Below are 19,651 nucleotides of genomic sequence, written 5' to 3' on the forward strand. Positions count from 1 at the left end.
GCTATGCACTCATGATGTACAAAAGTCCAGACAAGTGCAAACAAGGTTTTACACAACAATTTACACCACAAGGTAACACATGCAGATGAACTCCAGGTGAATTACATCTCCAGCACTCGGTGACTAAGACTGCTGAATGTGCTACTGGAGAAATAATTGTTATTCCTGTTGTGATATAACCCAGCTGGCATCTAAGCACTACACAGCTGTTTGCTCCACCCCACAGTGGGATGGGGAAGAGAACTGGGGGGGGGGGGGGGGGGGGGAGTGAAAGTTTGTGGGTTGAGATAGAGACAGTTTATTAGGGCAGGAAAGAACTGCTAATATTGCCAGTGCTGGCTTACTTGGTCCTAAGTTAGCTGGCTCACGGGGAAGAGCTGTATCTGAATTGCAGTGGGAGTTATGGGAAAGTTGTAGGGTGTTAAATGTTTCTTTACAGTAATGATTTCTTCAGTGTTTGTAGGATCTGTGAGGCTTATGTTGTCAGACCCATTAAACTGATAGCCCTCTCTGGCTGGAACCATTAGACTCTGAGAGTCCCAGATGGTGAATGAGAGAGGTCACTGTACTGACTGAGTACTAATACTGTTACCTGCTTCAGGCTTGTAGGGGAGAATTGCAGGAACCAGAAAGTTAAAGCATGCTAGTATTCCTATTTCTGTCCGTTGCAGGTGTTTTTGCAGACTCGATAGCCTTTTAAAAAACCCAGAAAGCTGATTTGCTCCCATCTTCCCCAGCAACCTGGTAAGTGTATGTGGTTGTTTTTTATTATAAAATAAGATTCCATTGTTTGCCTTACTAATTATTTAGCCAGGAAAAGAACCATCCTTAATACATAAGTTTTATTGCTAATATAATTGTTCTTCCAAAGGAATTTGCCTGCTAAATTATCTTTGTAACTTTCATCTAATAAAGATGTAATGATGACATTGAATGTAGCAATCTGAGAGGAGGAAGACAACTTGCCTAATGTGGTCTTAAATGATTCTTGGAGTTGTTGGCAATGGCGTTTTGAGTACTTCCTGAGTAAAATGTGTGGTACTAGGGTAACAGTGTGACATAGTATGTAGCAGTGTTACAAACACAAACATTTTTTAAATTGAAGGAGAGATCGGAAATAATAAAAACATGCTGAAATATCAAAGTTCGTCATTTATCTGACTGCTATGGAGAAAAGCACCTAACATCCCATAATAGTGTTGTTAGTGGCAGCTGTATAGAGTTTCTACAGGGAAAGTTACCTGTAATATTCAATATTGGACTAAAACCGTCACCTCAATCAGTTAGAAGTTTGCTTTGTCTGTCTCTGTGTTAGCAGGAGTTGGCTGTAGCTGTTCCCCTGTGAACAAAAACCTGGTACTGGTGAAAATTTGGTAAAACTAAGTTAAAAAAAAAAAAAAAAAAAAGAGAAGGTGGTGCGGGGAAATGAAATAAACTTCATACAGTCCTTTTGAAAGAGGTCTTTTCTACTGGTAGTGCAAATGCTTTTACCTTGAGGAATGACCATTGCCATGAGCAGTTTTCTGACACATTTCTTATGTGAAGTGCCTAGTATCACTGGCAGTGGAAATAAAATGTGTTTTTAAATATTATTAAAATAGAAATTGCTAGAATAATTCCTTGAAAACATCTTTCTCCATCCACCATAATTTTCTAGTTTTACCAGTCAGATGTATTATATTCCTTTATGTTCTTAGTCTTTTTATTAATGCTGAAAAAGCATCTGAAAGCTTTCTGTATTGTTCAATAACTGTTAGTATTCCTCAAATGTCACAGTCTGTGCAAGAAGTAAGGAAAGGAATAGCTTAACTCTAGATAACTGGTCTAACACCTGGCAACATATTTTTCTCATTTGGTGTGCCCTTCGCATACTTTGCTCATTTTTGTTCATCTTATGCTGCCAAGTTGTGATCTTCTGCAGGAGATGTTGTTCAGCTACTGTGGCCATGTTTTTTTTTTTTTTTTTTTTTTTTTTAATTTAAAGCAACCTGGTTGCATAGTATCGCAGCAATTTTATCCTAGTATTTGGGACTTCTTTTTAAAATAGGTCAGATACTAAGTTGTATGTCAGCCACAGGAAAATGAGCGACTTTGCAACTGAGCGTTAACTGAGTGTTAAATTGTGTTTGTGTGGAGGAGAATTTCTGCCCTCTCCTCTTTCTATTCAGAAACTTTTTTTTTTTTTTTTTTGGGGGGGGGGGGGAGGGGGTATTTCTGACCAGTATTCTGATTTTTTTTTTTTTTTCCTAAACTTGTTTTCTAAATTTAGATTTAAAATGAAGTTGACTCTTCTCTTCTAAAGTTAAATGAGAGTTAATGCCATAATAGAGATAATGAGTACAATGGAAGCTGCTTTTTCTGATGAGTTGAGTGTTTGTTTTCATAAAAACATATCATTCATAAAGAAGTGAGGTAATATCTAACATTATGTAGCTGTCTGTTCCCAGAGCTCTGAGTACATAGTCTCTAAATGGCAGCAAAAGCAATCAATACCACTTAAGAGTATGCTGAAAAACAAAACAAAACTTGCTGCTAGGAAGTGTAAAAATAACTGCAATAAAAGTATCTGCAACTCGCACATAATCAATGCACACAAATTGTTTAGCACCTCAGATATTTGTTCTGGAGATGGACAGCTGGTGTTTAGGCTATTTGACTGATGCTGCAAGTCTTTGGTGGTCTTGAGGATATCTCCAGCATGCCCTAAAAGTGGGTATGGAACACATTTGAACTCAGGTTTCCTGATCGATTAGTAGCTTGATGCTTTGCAGGTTAGTTTGTGGCTGAGATCTGCAGTAAGCCATGCCTGCATGTGCACGTATGTGTATCCTACCATGAAACTGTGTTACTCTAAGCTATAATTGTACTGCTACGAGCAGGAAGACTGGTTAATGTTGCTGGCCATCAATTTTCTAGATATGGTCCCTGCATCCTACCTTCAAGTTCTGCTCCAAAAGGCCTTGTCTGAGGGGAGTTTCTGCATTGAGTTTTTGTTAATTGGTGACTTAACTTCTCATTAGGCTTCATCTCAGCTTTTTTTTATGTCTTGACCTACAAGGCTGTATGGATTTTGATATTTATAGATATAAAATGTATATGTATACACTGTGTATATATACATTTCTCTTGCAAATCATATTGCAGTCAATTTGGTTGCATTAAACGGATGGATTAAGGTTTCCAGGTGTCTTTGTTTCATCTTTTCTTGCATGAAGATAATTCTCAGAAAATTGCTCTCTCCGGGCCACATCAAAGAAAAAGCTTTATACTTAAAAAGAGAAATAGGGACTAATTACCAAAGATAGAGCCTGCAATCCATCAGCTAAACTTCTCTTTGTAATGAATTTTCACAGTGCTTCTATGCCAGTGTTAAAGTTAATGGTTTAATTATCTACTATCAAATAAATATGAGTATTTTAAGTGGCTGCTGAAGTGTTTTGTCTTACAATTTTAAAAATGTTGATAACACTTGAGCGTCAAATAATGTTACTGAGTATACGCTTGCTACCATGATATAGCTGTTGGAGAAAGTAATTCACCAAGATAGAAGATAACAATGATTATGATGATCTAATATGGAGAAATTATCGGTGAAAAGCTATTAAAGGCAGAGCTGCTTTCATTTCCTTACAATTACCTTTTTAGGACACAACTTTCTTCTCATCCTCATGGTAAAAAAAATAGGTTATATTAAAAACTGTTCATAGTACTACGTCTAAAGCTGTAAAAATATTAAATTGATAACCTCTGTGGTCTCACAGTTGCCCATTTTTCTCTTTCTAATTATTTCAAGTTCTCTTTCCTTCCATCAGCCTATGTAGAGGCTCTGACAAGGTGGTCATTTTGTCACAGCAGTGAAATACCTGTACAACTCTATCTTAACTGGATGTATTTGTATAATTTTGGCTTTCTAAAAGCCAGTCAATAGACGTCCAGAATTTATACTGGAATGTTTTGACCCAGCATTTGAAAGTATGGCAAACTTAGTGACAAATGATGGAAAGGGTGGTGATATCCTGAGCCCTGCTGTGCAACACTTATGCCAGGCTAGTTTGCTGGAATATTTTAGTCATAAAAACGTCCTGTGATTATTTTTAACACAAACATCTTGTCAGATAAAGACAGATTTAAGATGCCTAAAATTATGTTAAAAATCCTGCAATTCATTAATCTCAATTCTGATATTTAACTTTAAGGCATTTGAGACCTTCCAGTGGGTAGGATGCTAAGCGCTCTGACTCAGTAAAATGAACATCTGATGGTAATAAAAACAAAATGGAATTCAGATCATCTCCATTTGAGAGTGGTGGAGTTGAATATCTCTTCTGGAGGTTAGTGTGACTTTGAAAAATGATAGTCTGGTTGGAATTTCTGGTCTGTGTCTTGTGGACTGTTAACAGGACAATCAGTGGCCATCACAATTGACTATCTGTGTTAAATCATCACTGAATGATGAGACAAATGTTATTTTGTTAGCCTGAACACTAGTTGTGAAGATGCCCTATTTGTTATCTAATATGATGAAATTGATGTCTGAGCCAAGTCCTGAAGGCTGCAAAAAGATAGCAATTTGGTTTTCAAGCAGAAAAGTTATTTCCTGTTACCAGCGGCGAGGCTGCTAGACCAACAAAGCTTGCAGCAGGACAGTCAAATGCAGTGAAAGAGGGAAATGTAGAATTTGCTACAGAACTCATGTTTTTTGATGCTTTTTCCCACTATTTTAAGGATTTCTTTTTTTTGGTAGGCATGTTACCGAGCCTATTGTTAAGTAAAACAATTGCAAATGGATCTCTTAGCTTTTTAGAATTGCAACCTAAGGAAAATTTCAGCAATCAATTGCTACACCCATCAAAAGAGGTTAAAAGACAAGAGAATCAATGACTGGGTACAATTACTGTCAGTGTTTTGGAATAAAACATGCTGCTGTTTTGCTATGTCTCCATTTATTTTAAATGGACAATGTTGTTTGTCTGGCATATAGATTCATCGCGGGTTATACTAAACTAATGTGTGATTTTAAACTGACGTTTTTCTGCATCTAAGGCATTTATTAGACTATTCAGAAACCTCTGCAAGTCTTTGAAGCAGTGGGGTGTGGCTGCAGTGTGAGCTCTGGGTTCTGGTGGCCTAGCTGCTGGGTGGCTTGGGTCTGGTTTTAAGGGGTGCAGGAGTGATGGACTTGAGTACCTGTTTTCCCTATCTGTATTTTGGGGCTGGTATGGTAACTTTTGTAAACAAACTATGTTCAACATAACAAAATCACTAAGCATCAAAGAGAATTGACCAAAGAAAAAATACTTAATGAGCAAGAATTAATATTTAATTCATTTTTAAATACACGTATACGTGACTTAGCTCAGATGATATAGTGGTGGGACAGGACAGATGATTTGTCAAAATAGACAAAAACAGTCACATTGGCCTCATCTGTCATCCTTATTCCAATATGACAGCCTTTTTATTTACATAGTACTTAGACCATTCAGTCCCTTCTACAGCACGCTTTAGTGTATTCAAACCTTAGGTAATTAAACAACTTACAGGAAGGGGAAAAAAGTGTGTAAGTCTGGAACAAATTAATCTGACCTATAGTGAGAGAGGTCAAATAAAGTACTTTGTGTATTAAAGGTAAATAGTGACCATAGACAATCTGTTACTCTAGTTTGGTGGGGAAGACTTGTGAGAATGATATCACTTCCAAATACATTTATTGTATGTGGGGAGACTAAAGGATGTGTACATCAGTGGAGTAGTGGTACTTGATTCTTTGTGTGGTCATTGTCCCCGTGGAAAAACATGAATTGGAAACTTAAATCAAACTATTTCAGCATATGTAACACTACATTTATATATATATATATATATAACTTGACATGTCTTGGACATTTTAGTCATGCTGACAGTAAGAGGCATGAACTCCATAATGAAGATGTCTAGTAATTCAGAGGTTCTTAAAACAAACACATTAAACTGTTTGTGCATCACATTTCTGCTGATAGCAAATTGATGCCGTCAGAGAACTTGAGGTTTTAAATTAACAAACATAATTGCAGCCTCACTGTTCAAGTAGAATGGTGTTTAAGGCAGTTACAATTTATGTAAGAAATGCAATAAGTGAGGTGTATTGGTTAGCATGTTATATCAATGGACAGTAGGCTGTAGTAGGGGGTATAATACAATAGGTTGCGTTGTTATGTTAGGTATTTCATTTATTCTGATGGCATTAATTCCCACTCGTACTGCTCAAATTTAATTTATATTCCCTATTCATAAAACTAAAAAACCAAACCAAAAAACTTTAATAGGTGTGAAGAAAACAGAATATGTTTTTTGAACTCAGTGAGAAAGACGTTGGCTATTATCCCTGTAACAGTTACATCAGAAAACTTACTTTAAATATGTTCACGTATTATATTTTGGAGCAGGTACCTAAGATCTTTCTAAGCACAACAGTTCTGGAATTGCAGGTTCCAAAGACTTGAGGCTAATCGGTATTAATGAATTACTATTCATTAGTAGTGAGAATGTATTTAAGAGCACTTCAACATATGTGTAGATTGCTGGTGTTTAAAAAGAAAAAAAACTGAAACCAAAAACTGAAGGTTGTCACTGACTATCAAATATTATATTAGCTCTAACACTGAATTTGTCAATGTAGTGAATTAACAGGCAATAGAAGTGAAATAACAGGAAAATATTTTTTTTAATGGGTTAAAGCAGCAAAAATAGCAATGTGAACTATTAAGAGAATGTGATATGCCTCACACTAGCACAAGATCTTGCTAGCAACTCTAGAGGAAAGAATTTGCTGCTCTTTTCTGAAAAGACCATAAGATAAATAAAACAACCATCATTTCACTTGAATCGCTCACTACAGGAACAGACTGAACGTTGTCTGATCTAAGTAGCCAGGTATGTTTTAGTTGGTTGTTCATCTCCCAGGAAAGAGAAACCATGTTCTCATTATTTATGTGTTAACTCAATTTTTTTTTTTTTTTACACTTAGACTGCTGTTAAACTGGCCACCTAGTTTCTGCTGCAGCACTTACTGATGCTCTTTTAATGAAATATTATGAGAACACTCCATGCAGTCTTCCTTTCAGATGGGTTGCAGAACTGTATCGGTCCTAGGAGATGCCCTCAGGTTGGTGTTCTGGAGAAGAAAGCCAAATGAAGGGCAACAATTAAGCGTGGTCTGTGTCAATAATGTATGTTATGTTCATAGGTGTGGTCACAAACTTCACATAAGTTGCTCTTGTCCTTAGGTTGTGTATGCAACAGTAAAATTAGATTTGTTGTTATAAATTGCAATGACACATGTCTGATAGGAAGTCCTTAATGCAGATTTTACAGGAAACCAAATTCATATGTTAAAGAAAATGCTTTTTTATTTCACTGTACTCTTTGGAGTTATTTACCAAATAAAATTGCTAGATGAAATCCAAAGGAACTGGCAATAGAGCCATGCCTGTTTCTTATGTAAATTCATATGCAACAGTCCAGTGGTGTAGATGCATTTCTGGCTTCCCATTTCTTTTACTGTACTTCTGTTCTCCCTTCTGTCTTTCTAGAAGCAAAGTTCATTTTGACAATAAATGGAATGTATTTATGATATACTCTCAAAATCAACACAGATTTTCTGCATACACTGAGCCTCTTTACTATTGAAGCATTTTGACAACATCAGAAGTACAAATAACACCAGTAAAAGGTGACATAAGGCATATGTTCGGATGTGTTCTTTGTCTTGGAAAATGTTAAGCACAGGTTGAGGTAGAAGAGATGGAGAGGTTTCACTTAATTAAACTGACTGAATATGGACCAGTTTATGTCCCCTCCCCATTTTTTCTTCATATCTATTGCAAAGCAAACTGACCATTTAAGAATGGTATGCTTAGCCTTATTTTCTTCATATTCTTCTAGCCTGTTCTCATAAAAGCAAAGGGCTGGTAACTCAGGTAAAGCTACCGTAGAGCTACTTTGAATGCTTACCATAAGCTATAGCCACGTTTTGGCTTACACCTATAAAGCAGCCCACGGCTACAATTCTCTGCTTGAAACTCACAAAATAGTTTTCCTGACTCCTTGTCCAAGTGCTTAGTTCAAGGTGAATGTTTGTGCCCATGTGGTTATGAATGGCTTATCAAAACTTGACTGATGTGCAGGCTTGAACAAGGTAAGTGTGTATGTACAGCAGGACCTTGGTGATAGAGTTAATTTGCTGTAAGTGGTTTCAGTTCCTGAGGGTTCCCTGCTCTTGACAGAATAGCTCTGGCTGCAACAGTGTGAATGCATCTAAGACTTGTACGTGCCACTAAGGCCACAGCAGAAGCACAAAAGCAGGTAGCATAAAGTACAGCATGGGGGAGTAGCACAGTGGCTTGTTTGTGTATTTTGTTGTGCACAGTTGTGTATTCTTCCCTCTTCCACCTTTTTCATTTTTAAAAAATGTACTAACATGCATACAACTTTGTTTTCAGAATTCATACCAAGCAGCTTAGTGGAGAAGCAATTATAAACAGAATCAAGTGACACAAAAGTATTTTCAGCTATTGCAGCACCAAAACTAGCTAGTCAATAGACCTGAAGACAGTGTGGGTGTTGGCAGGACTGACATCCAGTAGTTCGGTTTAAATGCAATGTAATTAAAGCAAGCCTTCATCCCACCTCAAAAGACTAAAGGAATTAACGTTTAGTGGTGGTGTGCTTTTCTAGATCCAAATTTTAATGTTTCCAGCACCCATGTTCAGTTAAGTAATTAAAGGAAAAGAACACTGCAGTGGATAGACCCTGAAAGATTGTTTTCTTTTAGTATATTCCTTGCATTTCCCATGAGACAGATTACAGATGATGATACTAGGAACAGTTGTGTACTTTACATGCTATCAGTTGTAACAACTTTTTCAGATTCCATGGAATTGTCAGGAATGGCAATCCCAGAGTTTTGACCTTTTCTACTTATGTTCCATTGGCAAAATTTAATATAAATTTAGATTCCGGCAAAGTTGATGATACCAAATTTGTACTTCAGTGTATTATCTGACTAAGCTGGTATATAACCTGGGCAGAGAACTCTCAGAAGCCCCGGTCTTGAAGTGGTTTATTGAGTTTTGCCTTAGGTATTGTCAGTCTGCTACTTGAATAGCTGACAGTTCTTAAAATTATTAGCCATAATAATACAAAAGTGATCTGTAGCAGAGATAAGATCCTCCGATATTATGTGGTAAGGGAAAATACTACTTTACTGTGTTCAAGATCATTTGATATGAGAATAAGAGAGCTCTCACCTCTCTAATGCTAATTTATAGTCATCTGTGATAAAATAGAAAGTCATCACGGACGTTAAGTGTAGCATATGGTTCTCTATAATAAAATTCATGTTGTGCTCTACCCTTTAGCCTCCACCATATGGTTTTGATGTAATTTGTAGCTATTTGTTATACCAGATGAGTTTTTTTTTTTAATGTACATAGTAATTTACTACTGAAAGTCCACAAAAACTACTGTGCTTCTTCCCACACTGTCATTGATCAACTCGTAAATCAAGCTTGTTGATCAGCTTTATTTCACTCAGTCTACAGAACATCTTCAACAGACTTTTGGATTTATGTGGTAGCTATTAAAGGGTTCAGATAAGTGTTCTATTTTAACTGTAAGAACAACTTTATTCCTTCCAAAGATATTCTCCTTTACTTCAAAATCCCTGCGTATCATGGTTATTTATGGAGAAATTTATATCCTGGAGTCATGTGGATAGACTATCAAAAAGCAATACTAGGGCAAATAAGCATATACTTGAACTAGGAGGTGTGACTGTGATGTAGGAAACCTTGGGTATGATGATTGTAAGAGGTTAAAGGATAACTTGAATGTATAGTGTTTCCGTTTGGTACTACTACTACTTAATACTTTATAGATGAACCATATGGATGTTGCGTGTAAATAGGTATGTGCATCTCTTCTCAGAGTTGAAGCATCAGAGATGTCTCTCTAAGTCTTTGAATGTAGATCAGGTAAAATGTATAAATATTATATGAACTTTATTTGAAAGCATGGTTCAAGTGAATCATTCAGTTCTGCAATTCAAGAGGTGGTATTTGAATATTGTTTTGTTTAAGACTTGCCTTATGTACGCAGAAATAGGGGATTTGATTGGTCCAACCAAACTTATATTTACAAAAGATGGCAATTAAAGTTTATTTTTTTCCTCTCAGCAAGGGGTGCTGTTACCGACACCTTCTCTACTCTTCAGAGAACGTGCATATTCATGAATGCACTGTTTTTCTGGATTTAACTTCATTTTGCTTTTGTCTTGGTGAAAGATTAAAGTGGGAATGTATCCTGGTGTATTGTGTTTTACTTGGAGAGAACTTGTGGAAGAGTGACACTGGAAAAAAAGCTTTTTATGAGTATGTAAAAATCAGGATGTTTACTTAAAGTGTACGTGAAGATAAGAATGGTTTGACTTGGTCAAGATACTTTTGAAAATATCACATGGTTGTGGTTTCTGAGGTTCTTTTTCTCACTCCTGCTGCACCAGAGATGCTGTGAGAGTAGGTTTTCTCATAGCACTAATGCGGAAAACAAAAAGTGAATAAGCTTGAGGGGAAAGCTGAACCCTTATAGAATAAGCAAAGCAATGATACATGAGTCCTGACAGTTGTATCTTAAATCACCTCACTCCTTCAAGCTGCTAGAATACTGAGCCACAGGTGCACTGCTGGCTGCCACACTAGAAGGTCTTTGTACTTTGCATGCATGGATTTTTCACAAGGCTTGAAGGATTCCCTGTCCCTAAAACCTCTGTCCATGTGACCAAACTTTGGATTTGACCAGCAAGTTCAACATGTAGTGGGGAGATAGATGGACAGATGGCACAAGTGTTTCCTTAGGAAAAGGGGCTGAGCAGTAAGCAGCTGATAACTGTTGAGAAACAAACCCTGAAATTGGAGGAAGTCTAGCTGCTGCAAACGGCTGCACATTTTAAGGGAGACTCGGGTGTTTGCCTTGGTTAAGTCATAAGACAATTCAGCGATGTTATAAAATATCTGCTGATTGTCTCCTATATGCATTGCTCTTGCAGAGCCTGATGAGATTGTACAGTATGTGGTGATTTTGGCGATTACTTAATTTCAAGATGGCTGTACATCAATATTTATTAGATTTTCATCAGTTTGCAAGATGTACAATTAGTTCAATATACTCTTTTATAAAGACTCAGTATGACAAATGACCTAAAATGCAGACCTTTTGCAGAAAAACTTTCTGAATCCAAAGTTTTGTCCTCTTATTAGGTAATTGGACTGTTACTGGGCCTTCTAAATGTCTGTAATTTCTAGGAGTAGTGCAAGGTAGTGAAATAGCTCACCTTCTCACTGTAAAGCTGAGAAATGGAAATCTTAAATACATGCATTCTAGTTTTGCTATAACTTTAAAAGGATTTTAATAACCCCAAAGCTGCCTTATGAACTAGAAAGATTTGCTCTCCTGTCGATAACTGTAAGTGCATTCTGAAAAGTGTTTATATGGCTTGATGCATCTTGTTACTTCAGGTATCTTGTATTCAGGGTATTTTATTTTGTGTAAAGGTGTATGGAGATGCTTTTAGATGAAAAAGTTTATATAAACAAAAAGAGAGAAATCTTGATCTGGTGTAAATCTATTTGTGTTGCTAGCTGCTTTTACTGAGCTGCACAACTACATAGAGCATACCGCTGGCCACATCTTCTTCCATGTATGCTGGGGAGATGACATGTAATTACATTATCCTAGGTCCACCTTGTTTCACAGGTTCAGTTTACTATGGTTTTGGTCATCTTTTAGCATTTCTGTACACAGTGGGAGTTGACTTTACATTTAAAACAAGAATGTTAATGGCCACTTCTAACTGCATGGCTGTTGTAGATTTGGAGCTCGGTGCAGTGCTTTGAGCAGATGGCTGGAGCACTGAACATGAAAGGTTGCGGTCCTAAGGCCAGCAATGATCTCTTGGGTGCCTGTGGCCAAATGACATCTTTATACTTCGTATATGGGTTTATAAAATGTGATTGAGCAATGCCTTGCTCTATTTAATGCACTTGACAGACGATTTGTGAAGTACATCTGGATATACTATATCATTTTGGGAATTTTAAAATAGATCTCCTGCTGGGATTTCAGCAATAAGCATAATGGATGGAGGGGAAAAGTGCTTTCTTTGAAGAAATTCAAAGCCACTCTGGAGGTTCTTGAGTCTGATAGAAAAGTGATACTAGTCAGCAAAACCATCATACTAGTCTCACAGCCCATATGTTTATATCAAACTGCCAGTTGTGTGGTGGCAGGGGTCTGGGAATTAAATAAACTTTAAGGTCTCTTCCAACCCCAAACGTTGTATGACTCTATTGCTATGCAGCAAGTAGAATATTGGGAATATTCTGGAAAGAAATTTGTGGCAAAAGTCTTAAAATAGTTTAATACCCAGTCATTCTCCACATGCAACGAATGACTCTCTGAAAATATTTGTCTATTAAATGCTGGGCATTTATTTGGGTGAATACGAAGTTCAAGGCAACTAGATGGTTTGAAACAGGTGGTACTAACAAAGAATAGCTGACTTAAAATATTTGGAAGTCCTGCAACAGTGTAAGCATCCACAATGTGGGAGCTCCAATGGGTAAGTGCTTGGCGTAAGTAGAAATTGTGAAAACTTTATTTAGAACCTTTAATGAGACTTTGAAGATGGTATTTTGTTGTTGTTGTTTTGGCTATATTTGTAGATGAATGTGTCTAAAAATGTGAAGAGGTAAATAAAATTAGGTGGTGGAGTGGGATTGTCTGGTGGGTGGGTGCTGTGTTTTTTGAGAGGAGAAAGGGGAAATAATACATAAATACCACAGTTACTCCTGTATTTGGATAAACGTGGCTTTTAGGCATGGTTTTCCTTCACTAACTTGACCAATAAAATAGTCACTGTAGTGTAATGCAGTGCTCCAGTCCTAACTAAACTATTTTGCTGTTTTGTCATTGCAATGATATTTTCATTCTCAACATGGCAATGAGGAAAAAATATAGAGGCAAAGAAAGGTCTTCAAAATTAATAATCTAAGGCTTCCTTTATGTAAAGCATATGTTTTCATATTGCATAGTTTTACTTTATTTTTTGTACTGCTCTTTTCCATTGATACTGCAATTGTCCTGTAACATGATAACATTATATGATACTGAAATATTACATGTAAGACTATTTGCAATGACAGTCAAAAAACTCTGTGGTGACCAAAATAAAGGTCTTGGTGTATATTTTAGCAATTTTATTTTGTGGAGTTTCAGAGAAATTTTTGGTGTCTTTTTTTTTTTTTTTTTTTTTAAGCTTTGGGTTAGAGGCAAAAATATCTGGATTTATTTCTAAGACTTGATCAATAACTTCAAAATATGCATCTACTTTATTAGCACTACCTATGGAAAATTGCCCAATCTCTTGTGCATCAGTTCAACGTGGGGTGTAGTAAACCACAGAAATGTAATAAGTTTTTTTTTAATTAATGTTATTGCTTTATTGAAATAAAAGGGGGAAATAGAAAAGGTTACATTTTCTTTGTTAATCATTAAGAATTAAATTAATCTCTGTAAACCCCACTTTTAATTTTTGGCTCTGGTCCTTTCTTTTGCAATAACTGCAGTCATTTGAAGTAATTTGTCTATCAAAGCCCTCTTCTGGCTTTTGACAAATCACATCAAATGATTCCTCCAGGGGAATAGAGACTTGAGTGGTGGTGTAAAGTTAATTTTTTTCTGTCAGACATGTAAGCTGCCTGAATTGAAAGACTTGGGTGCTTTCATTGCAGCAGAAATAAGCTGAGAGAAGCTGTATGGTCCAGCCAAATCAAACTGAAGACATTACAAGCTAGTAGTCTGTGTTATGGCAAGAAATTGCTTTTTCAGTCATGTAATTTTAAAGCACTTCTAGTTTTGTAACAACTTGAATAACTGTTAAAAACAATGCAAATACTCTGAGATGACTCTCCACCCTATTTTGGTATCTCTCACCTTTGGGAAACCCTGTCTATTTTGAATTTAAAGGACTTTAAAAAGAAGCAATATTAGAAATAGAAATGAGACAACTTATACAGGGATAGGATGGAGACAGTCTAAGCTTACAGTTATCCAAACAAAATCACTGCGGACTTAAAGCTCTGCCTTTTCGTAGCAGATACCATAGACAACATGAGAAATATTACATTATTAAAGCTGTTATTTCACTGTAAAGTTGGCATAGCACAAGTTTCAGTTGCAACCTTAATCAATGCATGACATTTACTCAGAACGAGTGATTATTCTAACAATTTCACTGCCAAATCTCATTAGGCTGTTTTGTGTAGCTTATATGCACATTTAATGGATTAGAGGTCTGTGCTTTTCTGCAGTATGTTTTTAAGGGAATCTACACCAGTTAAGTCATTGCTTTTCCCACAACTTCCTTTTATACATAATTGCAGCATGGCATCCCGGCTTTTAAGAAGAGTTAAAATGACTATAAATTGTATAAGCTTTGGTATATAGTCAATATAGAAGAGGTCATCTGTGATTAGTCCTGTAAAAGTTCCATAGTACTGTGGAACCAGAGGTGAAATATGAGGAAACAAATAGGGAGAAAGGTATGACACAGATGGTTTATGCTGAGCATAGTGTGTCAGACCCAACAAGTCAGAAAGAGAAAAATTCCAGAGTATGATAGAGAACAGGATCATATCTATATCCTGGCAGCTGTCAGTCATTGTGATGAGAAGTGGCTTGGCAGCCATGTAAAGGAATACAGGTTGTTTTGGGAAAGGTACTTTTCTTTGGACCTTTTTTTTTTTTTTCTTTTTTTTACGATATAAGGAAGAATTTTGCTCTTCCTATTTGCAGACAGTGGTTTGTATGTAGATGACATATTGGAACAACAAGATCAATCTGCGTGTCCCTGGCAGGAACCAACGACGCAGACAGAGCTTGACAGAATGATACACTTGAGTGCTTTATCTGCTGTGTTCTTACAGAATATTCTTTGCCTTGAAACAGTGGTTAGACAGTGGAATGCTTTCATATTTATGTTCTCTGTAATGCATGCAGAAGAGAAAAAGCCGTACAGGTGTGTACGAGACTTATTAAAAGAAGCGTTTGATTAGGTTGCTAAACTTTAAGGTCTATCAGACAATGTAACAACTATTTAGTCTGATTCTCATCAAATGTGAGTGAAAGACATAACTTTCATGTTTTATACCTGTTGGGACTATAAAACGAGAATGAACTCTTGCCCTCAGCTTGTCCACAGAGTGGCTGAGGTTGGACAGGACCTTTGGGGACTGTCTGGTCAAACCAAATCTTCTCAAAGCAGGTTACTTATGGTCATGTCCGGTTAGACATCCTTTGAAATATTTAAAACCTATCTGGGCATCCTGCTTTTATGTTTTATGATTTTCAGCTTTAAAAGAACAGTTTAAATGCAATTTCTGGTATTACAATTTGTTCTCTTGCCTTTCGCTCATTGCCACTGGGGAAGGGAAGGTATGCTTCCATGTTCTGCCTCCATCAAGCAGACATGTGAAAAGCGTGCTTCTCTTTTCTATGCTGAACAGAGAGATCTTAGGCCCTTTGCATCTCATACGCTCCAGTCCCTTAACCATCTTCGTGGCTGTTCACTGACCTTACTATGATGTGTCCTTGCCTCTCTCATACTGGAGGGCTCAGACCTGGACACAGGCTTGTGCTACCAGGACTGACAGGGGAATCACCACCACCCTAGACCTGGTGGTGATGCTTCTTGGAATGAAACCCTAGATAGTTTTGTGCCTTCGTTGTTACAATGGCCCACTGCTGACTTGGTGTCCACCAGGACCCCAGGGTCTTTTATGCAAAGCTGCCTTCCAGCCAGCAGCTCCAGCAGGTGCTGGTGTATGGGGTTGTTCCTTCTCCAGTACAAGGCTTTGTCTTTACTATTGTGGAACTCGATGAGTTTCCTGTCTGCCCCCTTCTCCAGCTTGCTGAGGTTGTTCTTCAGGACAGCACAACCACTGGAGCTACCAACTGGCTGGGGGTACAAACTCACTGTTGAAGTCTTTAATGATGATGAACAATATTGTCCCCTGTATTGATCCCTAGGATACTCCACTAATGACTGGCCCCAATTGGGCTTGATGTCACTGATCACAGCCCTTTGAATCTGGCAGTTCAGCTAGTTTTCTGTCCAGCTCAGCTAGTTTAAACTTCATCAGTTTGTCTGCGACAATCTTTATGCATTTTTGCCTTCATTGTGCTAGCAATAGAGACTTTGTTAACTAAATGTACTGCCAGCTTCAAATTATAGAGGTTGAAATTCATCCTTATCTTTTAGCAAGTAGGGATGCGTGACACTGTGTAACACTATGCTTCTTCAGGCCCTCTGGAAAGGAATTTTAATGCTTTACGTGACATCTGAGGAATGTGAACTTTGTCAACTTCTTGAACATTTTCAAGTAATTTAAACACATCCATGCTGACTTGTATTTTCAAAAATCACACTTCAAATGTACTCAGAGAAGCAAAAGTTGGGGATCAATAGCAGTGAAATAATTCTAACAGACTGCAGTATTTATTTAGCAGTAAAGCTAGGGGCTGAGTAGTAATGCTAATGTGTAGTGAAAAACCTCAGTTCTTAAATTACTAGAAAATGTTGAGAAGTTGACTGTCCTGAGATCTCTTTCTTGAATGCAGAAGACAGACCTCTAATAGGCTTCAGTTTATGTAGAGGATGCAGTATTTAAATTAAGCTGGAAATGATCTCCTAAGCATTAACATTCTCATTCAAAAATAAAACTTACCTCATAATGATTTCAAAATGCAACTGAAAAACAAAGTAGTTGTAGTGGGAAGGTGGACAGCTGTCAAATAGAGCCACATTTTTTTTAATCCTTGATTTCTTTAATTTTTCATGCTGTTTTATTTAATCACTTTAAGTATTGATCAGTATCTCTGTGGCTGTTCTACAGACTGAAGTGCAGTGTCTTCCCATTTACGCAGTGGTGGGATTTTCTAGGGAGAGGAAATTGTTAGAGAAAGCTGAAGTTCTCTGACTGAGAATGTGATGAGCTTGGGTAGTTGAAAACTGCGTGAGGACTGAATGCTATTGAAAAGTACATGTTGCTCATGTCTAAGGTTGGAACTGGAAATGGATTGAGGAAGGCATGAAGATGCAGTGCATAGTAACTATTTCATGAAAGAATGCAAGTAGGAAAGACTAAAATCAGGAAGATTGTATGGAGGAAGGAAGGAGATAAACTAAGGCAAATAGCTATATTTGTATTGGTGTTCTAGGCCTTTGCCATGCTGAGGGAGTTGCTAGCAGAGTAAGTGGATTTTTGAGTTCTTGTGCTTAGGTTGTTTGCAAGTCACTTAGGTTGTGATTTAGTAATAGAGCTGATGAGATGAACCTGCACTTTTCCTTGGAAGAAGTGCTGCTCTTAAGTGAACGTTGTCATCTGCCCATAATATTGGCCTCTTTAGCTGCAACTGTCTTTTATGTATAGAGACTGTATTAGAAACTCTTTCAACTCTTTTAGATCTTTTTTCTAGTAGAAAAGAATAAAAGAAGAAAAGAGAAGGAAGATTTATTTTCAAGGCATTAAAATAGTCTAAAGCCCATAACCATGAATTTGCTGTCTCAGTCTTTTTAATTTGAATAATTGCTTTTGATTTTGTTGCTTGCTCCCCCTTTGATATGACTAAAAAAGACAAACAATTGATCTTTGCTAATAAACAATTTTCCATGTCTTTGTAAGCTTACATGCCAAGTGGTCTTGCACATACAGGGCTGTTCTTCTTTCCTTTTTTTTTTTTTTCTGCTTACAAGTTAAAATTCTTGAGGAATATTCTTTGCCTTAGAGGTTTTAGAGTCAAGGATCTTTGCAAAGCTCTTCTTTTGAAGGTATAAAACTAAACATTATTTTCTGTGCATCCCATGGTGTCATGGTAACCCTTAAGTGCATGACTGGCATTAAAATTACTTTACAGGTCAGAATTGGTGCCTCTCCTGAATACGGTCGTGCCTTCAGAGTCCATAAATCTAGCCATTATACCTAGGTACTAAAAGACTATTTTTCCTTGATGTCTACCTTAATTAGCTTTTACTGTTAGATAATTTCCAAGTTTAAGAGTAGAAGAAAAACTTAAAGCTTTCCATAAGACGCTGTTTATCATGAATCTACATTTCAAAACAAATTCAAGTAAATATGAAGCTTTGTTGTTAATCTCATATGACAACAATGAAACCAATGAAAGACCCTCTTTCTCATACTCATGAATACATGGTTACATTGATGTGAATTCAAATGATATTATTTGGGCAAAGGAAGACGCATCATAGTCAACAACTGGAAAATTAGAGAAAGCAGATACAGTAGATTCATAATTTCTCAAACTAGCACTATGCTCTGTTAAATCAATTCTTGAGTATCTGTTTTCTTTTTTCTATTTTTTTCCCATTTTTAAGTGTTATCAATGCTGTATTCATTTAGATTTGCCATCTAACAGTTAGCGTGAATGACTTGTATGAAAATGAAGGTTCCCTAAGTCACAGAATGGTTAAGGTTAGAAGGGACATCTGGAGGTCATCTGGACTGACCTCTGCTGAAGCTGGGCCACCTACAGCTACACGTCCAGGACCGTGTCCAGGGAGGGATACTCTGCAACCTCTTCCAGTGAAACAGATCTGACCCAAGAGAAGACTACTAATTCTGTTTATAATACCATTATCTAATAATGATCTGAACTTCAATAATGTAAGATCAAAAGACTACTCTGTTACACCTTATTTACTTAAACAGATCTTTGTCTCCTTTTGTGCATGGCATTATGGCAGAGGAATATTCAGGATAAAGCCATTGAATTTGTAATGACTCCACAATGTTTTGATTTGCTGAACATAAGTGCATGCTTACTATTCATAAAATGTAAGGTCAAAGCATAAATGAATATCTGAAGTGTCAGAGTTTTGTGCAGTAATTAGTGGCATTTAGTGAAGTTCAGCTGCCATTCTTCTGAAAATTCTATACTGTACCAACAGGCCATTTATTTGATATCTTAACATAAGTTAAAACAAATACATAAAATTGTTGCATTAAATAAGAATTATTCATTAGTAGTAATAAACTGGAGAAAAACCCTACTATTAATATACCTAAGACAAGATGCTGTAGAGATTCAGCTTCACAATTAGGTCATTTCCTTTCACGTAGCATGAATGTAGCTGACAAAGACAGAATGACAATCTGCACATTTTTTAACCTATTTGTAATGAAGATAAATTGTGTATTGCAGTAAAATTTCAAATTGTAAACACTTTGAGACTTGGTTCAGCATTCATTTTTTAGCTGATTTATAGTGGGGAGGCATTGCACAATCATAATGCAAAATTTCATAAATGTCCTTCAAAATTTGGAAAAAAAAAAAACTAAATTTGTTATACGTAGTTACTTGCTAACTATGCAGAGTGTACAGTACCCCCACTTCTTTTTTTTTTTTTTTTTTTTTGGCATAAGAATGCTAAGTTCAGGTTTATTGACACATTCTGTGACAGGATCAAGAAAAATATAAAAAGTAGTAGCAAGCTCAAGGATAACATTCAGGAAGTCCTGCTCCTTTTTGACAATGTATT

General features: G+C 36.7%; 1 long non-coding RNA gene across 5 annotated transcripts in view; it reads left to right on the forward strand.

Annotated features, from left to right (window-relative positions):
- The window catches only part of LOC118170143, a 189,069-nt gene that overhangs the window by 24,426 nt on the left and 144,992 nt on the right, over nt 1-19,651 (forward strand). For all 5 annotated transcript variants that reach the window (XR_004752515.1, XR_004752517.1, XR_004752516.1 and 2 more), the window contains exon 3: nt 672-744. This is a non-coding gene — a long non-coding RNA (uncharacterized LOC118170143). The remainder of the gene's footprint in view (nt 1-671; nt 745-19,651) is intronic.

Source organism: Oxyura jamaicensis, chromosome 7, assembly GCF_011077185.1.
Source record: "Oxyura jamaicensis isolate SHBP4307 breed ruddy duck chromosome 7, BPBGC_Ojam_1.0, whole genome shotgun sequence".
NCBI classification, from domain to species: domain Eukaryota; kingdom Metazoa; phylum Chordata; class Aves; order Anseriformes; family Anatidae; genus Oxyura; species Oxyura jamaicensis.